This window comes from Gossypium hirsutum, chromosome A13 (genome assembly GCF_007990345.1).
Source record: "Gossypium hirsutum isolate 1008001.06 chromosome A13, Gossypium_hirsutum_v2.1, whole genome shotgun sequence".
Taxonomy (NCBI): Eukaryota; Viridiplantae; Streptophyta; class Magnoliopsida; order Malvales; family Malvaceae; genus Gossypium; species Gossypium hirsutum.
The window spans coordinates 43,180,833-43,188,839 of record NC_053436.1 but is presented as its reverse complement, the minus strand read 5'-3'; the positions used below and the strand labels follow the sequence as shown (position 1 = coordinate 43,188,839).

The 8,007-nt window shown below is 35.1% G+C and overlaps 1 non-coding gene across 1 annotated transcript; it reads left to right on the top strand.

Annotated features, from left to right (window-relative positions):
- Window positions 1–2,646: 2,646 nt before the first annotated feature.
- LOC121212795 (small nucleolar RNA R71) lies at window positions 2,647–2,753 on the top strand. Its single transcript, XR_005908169.1, has one exon. It is a non-coding gene; the product is annotated as a small nucleolar RNA R71 (small nucleolar RNA).
- The last annotated feature ends 5,254 nt before the right edge of the window (window positions 2,754–8,007 follow it).

Genomic DNA, 8,007 nt, shown 5'->3' with positions numbered 1-8,007 from the left:
TCTGGATCCCCTGTTCTGACTTTGGAAATTCACCATAAATTTTTCAAAGATAATTCGAAGTCATGATTTATATGTACAGATTCCTTATTGAGTCTAGTTTTATTAGAAACAAACGGCATAGTCATTGAAACTCTGTACAGAGAGATATCTGATTCGTAATACACAGAGGTCAGAGCAGTCGAACCCTGAAATAGGGGAGAATTTAACTAATAAACTGTACTAATTTTCTCAACCAAAAATTCTAGAAAAAAATTGGTAAATAGATATATGAGTCTAGTTTCAGGGAAAATTTACGGAATTGGATTTAGAGTTTTGGAACTCGAGATATGAATTTTTAAGCAACTGTGATGCAGATTGCTAGCTTGACTGAAAATTTTAAAAATAAATTGTTTGAGCTGTTTAAGTAATGAATTAAGTCTGTTAACACCTCGTGTTCGACTCTCGATGGTCTCGGGTACGGGGCGTTACACCGTGTTTGGGAAAAATTGTTGTCCTGTTTTCACATGGCCCTGAGCATGCCCATGCTCTTGGCCGTGTCCCTGTGGAAAACTTGTATTCAAGCACTCCGTTAGTAAGTTAGATGTTGAAGACTAAATTTTAAAGAAGTTAATACAGTTAGTGCTCGGGTTGCCTCCCGAGAAGTGCTTATTTATAGTCTAAGCTCGACTTACCTCTCCGTTGAATGATCATGGTGGTTTGAGGAGTTTATACTCCTCATTCCTACTATTAATCTCATCAAAATAAGGTTTTAAACGAGTGTTGTTTACCTTAAAAGTGTCGAACTTGGGATGACTCACCTCGACCGTACCGAATGGAAAACCTGAGTACCGTAAGAGGGATTTCTTCATTCGATGTGGTAGCGACAATGTAGGGATCTGTGGCATCTAATAAGACTCTATCTCCAACCTTAAGTTGATTTGGAAAAGGACTGAGCTTGTTCTGTCGTAGATTCGGTTTGTCAGGTGTTCTCGGTTTATGTGTCCGACATTCATCTAGCTCCTCGATTTGTAGCCTTCGATCTTCATGAATGGGTCCTCTACTATTTCTTGAGAATGACTCATGTGCTTCCTTCAGACTCATTTCCTGCAAAGAATGTTGCACCATATTGTTAGTTTTAGTAGAATGGTTTAGACGATCACCTTCAATTTCCATTGTGTTGCTAGAATTGCGAGCTTGAAGGGTGATTTTTTCGTCTCCCACACGGAGTGTGAGTTCACCTGTGCCAACATCAATAATTGTTTTAACAGTTGCCAAAAAGGGCCTTCCTAGAATTAAAGGAATGTTGCTATCCTCGTCTATGTCTAGAACAATGAAGTCAACGGGAAATATAAATTTATCGATTTTAATTAGCACATCTTCAATAATACTCCTAGGAAATCTTATAGTTTTATCTGCTAATTGAATGCTCATCCTAGTCTTTTTGGGTTTCCTAAGACCTAATTGTTTGAACATTTTGTAAGGCATGACGTTAATACTAGCCCCCAAATCAGCTAATGCATTAGTAACATCTAAACTACTAATTAAGCAAGGAAATGTAAAACTCCCTGGATCTTTAAGTTTGTTGGGTAGTTTATTCTGGAGAATAGCTGAGCAAACTGCGTTTAGCTCCACATGCAATGCCTCGTCCATCTTCCGCTTATTTGCTAAAAGCTCCTTTAAAAATTTCATTGCATTTGGCATCTGTGATAGAGCTTTAATAAACGGTAAGTTAATATGTAATTTTTTTAAGAGTTTAAGGAATTTACCAAATTGTTCATCTGAGTGGTCTTTCCTTGTCACTTTGGGGTATGGCACACGAGGTTTATATTCGACATTCACCGATTTGTTTTTATTGTGATCTACCTCACCTTGACCTTTGCTTACCACAGTTTCTTGTCTCGGTTCTAGCTCAGGCTCAACAAATCCTTCTTCATCATGAACATTAATCGCGTTGAGCTGTTCCCTTGGGTTAGGTTCAGTATTACTTGGCAAGCTCCCTTGTGGTTGTTCGGAGATTAGTTTGGAAAGCTGGCCTATCTGAGTTTCGAGCCCTTGGATCAACGCTTGTTGATTTTTAGTGTTGTCTCAGTGTTCTGGAAACGAGTTTTTGATACTGATATAAACTTTGAGAGCATCTCTTCAAGGTTTGGCTTCTTTTCCTGTTGGTAGCCTGGAGGTGGTTGTGGTCTTTGATTTCCTTGACTGCCCCACGAGAAATTGGGGTGGTTACTCTAACTTGTATTGTAAGTGGTACGATATAGATTGTTTTGAGGTCGAGGATTATTACCCATTTAATTTAATTGCTCGTTATCAATGTTTTGGCCATAAGGTTGGTATTCCGAATGGCTTGTTCCACCTCCACTTGCTTCGCACTGCATTACTAGGTGAACCTGTGAAGAACTAAGAAAACCTTCAATCTTTTTATTTAGAAGTTATACCTAGTTTGATAGCATAGTAATCAAATCAACATTATAAACGCCTACTGTTTTAGTTGGTTTTGTCCTCATGACTTGCCACTGATAGTTATACAGTGACATCTCCTCTATAAAATCATAAGCATCTTCAGGTGTTTTATTATTGATGGTTCCGCCAGCAGCTCCGTCAACCAATTGTCGAGTCGAAGGATTCAGGCCATTATAGAAAGTTTGAACTTGAAGCCAAAGCGGTAACCCATAGTGAGGGCACCTTCTCAGTAAGTCCTTGTATCTCTCCCATGCATCGTAAAGAGTTTCTAAGTCCATCTGCACAAATGAAGAGATATCATTACGTAATTTGGCTGTTTTAGCCGGCGAGAAATATTTTAATAAAAATTTTTCGGTCATTTGTTCCCAAGTAGTGATTGACCCTCGTGGTAATGAGTTCAACCACTGCTTAGCTTTGTTCCTCAACAAAAAAGGATATAACCGAAGATGAATGGCATCATCAGAAACACTATTAATTTTAAATGTATCGTATAGTTCTAAGAAGTTGGCTAAATGAGCGTTGGGATCCTCATCCTACAAACCATCAAACTGAACAAATTGCTGTATCATTTGAATAGTGTTAGGTTTTAGTTCAAAAGTATTTGCAGCTACAGTAGGTCTAACTATGCTCGATTCAGTTCCTATTAAAGAAGGTTTAGCATAATCATACATAGTGTGTGGAGCAAGATTTTGATTAGCTGCAATTGCAGAAGGTAGCTGATTGTCATGGTTTTCAGCCATCTCTTCGGTTGGGGGTTGAGTATCGTCTTCTTGCTCGTTCTCTGTGTATCTTAGGCTTCACCTTATTTCTCTTTGGTTTTTGCGAACTGTACGATCGATTTCTTTGTCAAAAAGTAGTAGTCCTGACGGGTTTCTTCTAGTCATAAACTATAAAAACCTCCCAGAAGAAAGAAAAAGAAAATTAGTAAATTAGAATAAAATTAAAAATAAAATTAGATTGCAAGAAAAATAAATGACTAAAGTAATAAAAATTGAGTGTTCCTAATATTTTAGTTCCCCGGTAACAGTGCCAAAAACTTGATCGTATGATTTCATGATAGGTTTTAAATATTTATAATTAATTGTTCTTGAAACTAACTATTATCCCGATGTAGGCAAGTGTACCTATCGAACAGTAGTATAGTTTTAGCAAGACCGGATTGTCGAACCCAAGGGAACTAAAAGTACTAATAATGACTGTCTTTTTATTATCTAGCCTAAGAATAAAGGGGTTGTTTTAACTAACTAATTATCTAAAGTAACAATTCATAGAGAATGGAATTGGGGAATTTCTTTTGGGAAAATCGATTGAATTAAGACAATACCTAAGGAAAAATCCACCTAGACTGTACTTGTTATTCTGGCTCCGAATCAAACAATTTATTCATTTAACTTGCTCCGTAGAGATCCTTAAGTTATGTTATTATCACAAATCAAGACTAATAACGTCTAATCCGTAGATTGAATAATTGAGACTTTTCTCTAATTAACACTCCAGGGTTGCATTAACTCGATCTATGGATCCCCTTATTAGGTTTCACCCTAATCTGGCAAAATCTTGTGACCCTATGTCTAGGCGCGCAATCAACTCCGCTTGATTATGACAAATGTACTCTTAGACAAGGTCTATTCCTCCTCTGAATAAGAGCTTATCTTGAATCAGTATCCTTGGATATCAAAACAAGAATTAAGAACACATAATTAAGAACAAGTTAAATATTTATCATACAATTCAGAAAATAATAACAAGATTTGTCTTAGGTTTCATTCCTCTTAGGTATTTAGGGGATTTAGTTCATAACTAAAAAGGAAAACATCTTAGAAGAATAACGAATACAAAACATAAAGAAAACCCAAAACTCCTGAACGAAAATTGAGGAGAGATCTTCAGTCTTGATGGTGAATTCGGCTTCTGAGATGGATCAATCAGCTTCCTTGGAGTAATTCCTTACTCCCTATTCTGTGCCCCCTTTCTTTCCTCCTCTAGGGTGTATTTAAGGCTTTAGGATGCCTAAGAGCCCTCAAAAGTGGCCTTTTCTGAATTGGACTCAACTTGGGCTCGATAGGGACACGCCCGTGTGCGATTATTTCAGGCCGTGTTCGAGCCTATTAGAATGGCACGGACATGTGTTCTACCCGTATGAGTCGTGCTTCGATTCTGCCAAATTGACACGGCCGTGTGGGCTACCCGTGTGAGGAAGTCCAGGTCGTTTTGATTTCGTACTTTGGCCCATTTTCTCTTTTTTTTGCCCGTTTCTCATTCCTTTTGCTCTCCTATGCTCTCCTAAGTATAAAACATGAAATTAAAGCATTAGGAGCATCGAATTCACCAATTTTAATGGGAAATCATCCATAAAATGCATTTAACATGGGGTAAAAATATGCATAGATTACGGTTTATCAGTAATGTTTTCAGCGCTTTGATCACATTGATGCGACTCTGGAAACACAAAAATTTATATACTTTTTCATACCCTTTTTAACTTAAAACCAGGCTATTCCGGTTAAATTCTTGTCGAAAAATAATTAAATATTATAAAATAATTAAATTATGTTAAAAATATGAACATTATGAATTTTAATTAATTTTATCGTTAATTTTTATTAAATTTGGTTATTTTTTACAGAAATACACAATTGGAGAAAAAGGGCCCAGTGAACACTGCGAGAAGAACAAAACCGAGAGTAATTTGAAGTATCGAGGCCAATTAATTTCCAGCCCAAGATAGTCCAAAAATGTGTATTAATTCATAATTAAATTAATTTTAATTTATTTCCTATTTGATTTAAATTAAATGAATTAATTTTAATTAATTATGAAGAAAGGGCCTAGTGAACCGCACTGGTTGAACCGAATGGAGTGAGCCGAACCAGCCACTAATTGGGCTGACCAGAACCGTCCATTGGCTGACCCAAATCATCAAATTAGCTGATAAAATTTTCTTGCAAAAAGGCCCTTGAAAAACCTCCGAATTACGTTCAAACCCCACCTTTATTTTAGGCTTTGTAGATTTGCCCCAGCCTATTTTAGTAAGGTTGAAAGCTTCAACCTTGCCATGTGTGTGGCCGGCCATGGGAGGGCTCTCTTGGCTGCTGAATTTGCTATTTTTAGCAGCCCTATTTAGCTATAAAAGCCACCCTATGCTGCCCATTTCAAAGCATCCCTCAACATCCCTCATTCCACAACATTCTCTCATCCTCTCTTCACTTCTCTCAAGTTTCCTCTCCATTTTCCATCCCATTTTCCCTTCCTCTTGTGCCGATTTCCTCTCTTGAGAAAGAGGTGCTCTTCAGCCATCTTGGGCAGCAATCAAGGATTCATAGAAGCCTTGCTCGGCAAAGACAACGGAGACTAAGAACAGAGCAACAGTCAAGCCGCAGAGAAACACTGGATTTGCTTTTTGTTCCCTTTCTTTTTAATTTCTGTTGTTTTTATGATGAACATATCTATGAAAAATATTGTTGTTGAAATGGTTATTTTAATCAATTTAGCTTGAATTTAATTCGTATTGGGTTGATTATATTTTGCCTACTTGAATTATTAAAATAGTGTTTATATTGTTATAGGCCTCAGTGAAATGCTTGATTAAGTAAATTCATGCTTAGGTTATCTGGCATTATAATTGTTTAGATAACTAAAGAATTAATTGTTTAAACGGATTGAAATTGCAATTAATGGACTCAGTACTTAATCAGTGCATGTTTAATTCTTCTAAGGTAACTGAAAATTAAATTAGCATTGTATTTGGCGATACATATGCCTTGCATAACTTGCAAGATTGTTGTGATTGAATTGTTTCAAGGTATGGCTACTTTGTTACTTCACATAATCTTTTACATGTTTATTAAGTTGAATTAATTGGTTGAATCGACATAGGAATATGTGAGAGATAATTTAATTCAATAAGTATGTATGTGCGATAGCATGTTTACTTTATTAAATCTGTTTAGTCGGTTGAATTGGCATAGGGATATGTTCAAGAGATAAATGGAATTTTTTAATTAGTAAATATGTTCATAAGTTAGCAAATTACTGGGTTGCCGTGAATTTATTCATAACAGCATAAGCACGAATTTAATATTTCTAAGTTAAAAAGGTATAATTAATCCAACACAATTATATCATCTTGATTAAATCTTAATTGTAATCGTGCACTAGAACTCTTTTATTTTATTTAAATTGTTTGCTTAGTTTTAAAATCTTAGTTTATAAATCACTCTTTTCAAACCAAAATCATTTTTACCTCACCAAAGTGTTTTAATTAATTTCATAAATATTGCTTTTTACAGTCCCTGTGGGTACGATAAGTCGACATTTACTTGTTACTTAATTACTTGTTATGATTGTGTACACTTGCACATTTCTACCGTTCCAGACTCTAGATTAGATTTGTCAGCACTTCCACATCTCATCGCCACCAGCACCTCACCAACCATCCGACGATGACGATGTTTAAAAACTTATTTATTTATTATTTTCATTTTCATTTTCACTTTTATCTTTATTTATCCTCTTTAAGTACTTTCTATTTTATTTTCCTTTAATATTATTTTAATTTTAGGTTTTATAATTTTTATTGAATAATTTTTAATTTCGGCTATTTCATTATGAGTAATTGTGCTTCATTATATTTCCTAAAGAGTTCTTGATTTTATCACAGTTATAAAGAGCTCCATAGCTCATCATCACTTAGAAACTTAAAACTCCATTGGCAAATGTTCTCCACTACTGCCATGTCCTGCTCTACCACCATCGGAGTAACTTCCTCCACTCTCATCATTGCCTTGGCAGATTATTCTCCATAACTCCAAATTAAGGAGTTCATTCATCATTCAGGAAGTTTCACTTCTCTCCCTATCTTATGATTATTTATCTATATTTTTCAATAGAAATCCCTAAATTTTGTCTTATTCTCACGTGAATTACTCGTATCACTGTTAGAATGAATTTCTAATTAATTTATGATTTTTATTGATATGTCTTGAATTAAAACATAGACATTTATGCATTGATTATTTAAACTTTAAGACATTAGGGAATCAAGCTTGATAAGTTGATTTTTGAAGAATTAAAAAACTTTTAGGTTGTTTCCCTAAGTTTAGGTATTATCGTGAGTTGAAATTCACAAGTTTAAACATCAAAAAACCATAATTTTTGTAAGTTCTTGAGCCTTTAGAGCATATTTTATTTCTTTCATTCTCACTTTTATTATGAGTGTGTCAGTATTGATTTGTTATTCTAAAACTTGCTTGATTATGTATGTCAAGACCACACCATTTGATTTGATATGTCAAGATGATAAAGGAACTTAGGTTTAACCCACTCACTCCACAAAAGCCTACCTTCATAATTAACCCTTAGTGAACCCCTTTGAGCCTAACAAGCCATTAATTGATTTACCTTCAATATTAACCCATAACCCATTATTGTTGAAATCCCCTAATTTGATCCCTATTTTTGTCGAGATTTGATTTGAACTAATTGCTTAGATATGTTTTGTTCTTCTATGTATTTGACTTGTTCATAAAAAAAATTCAATACATATTATTAGTAATTCGTCGTTTT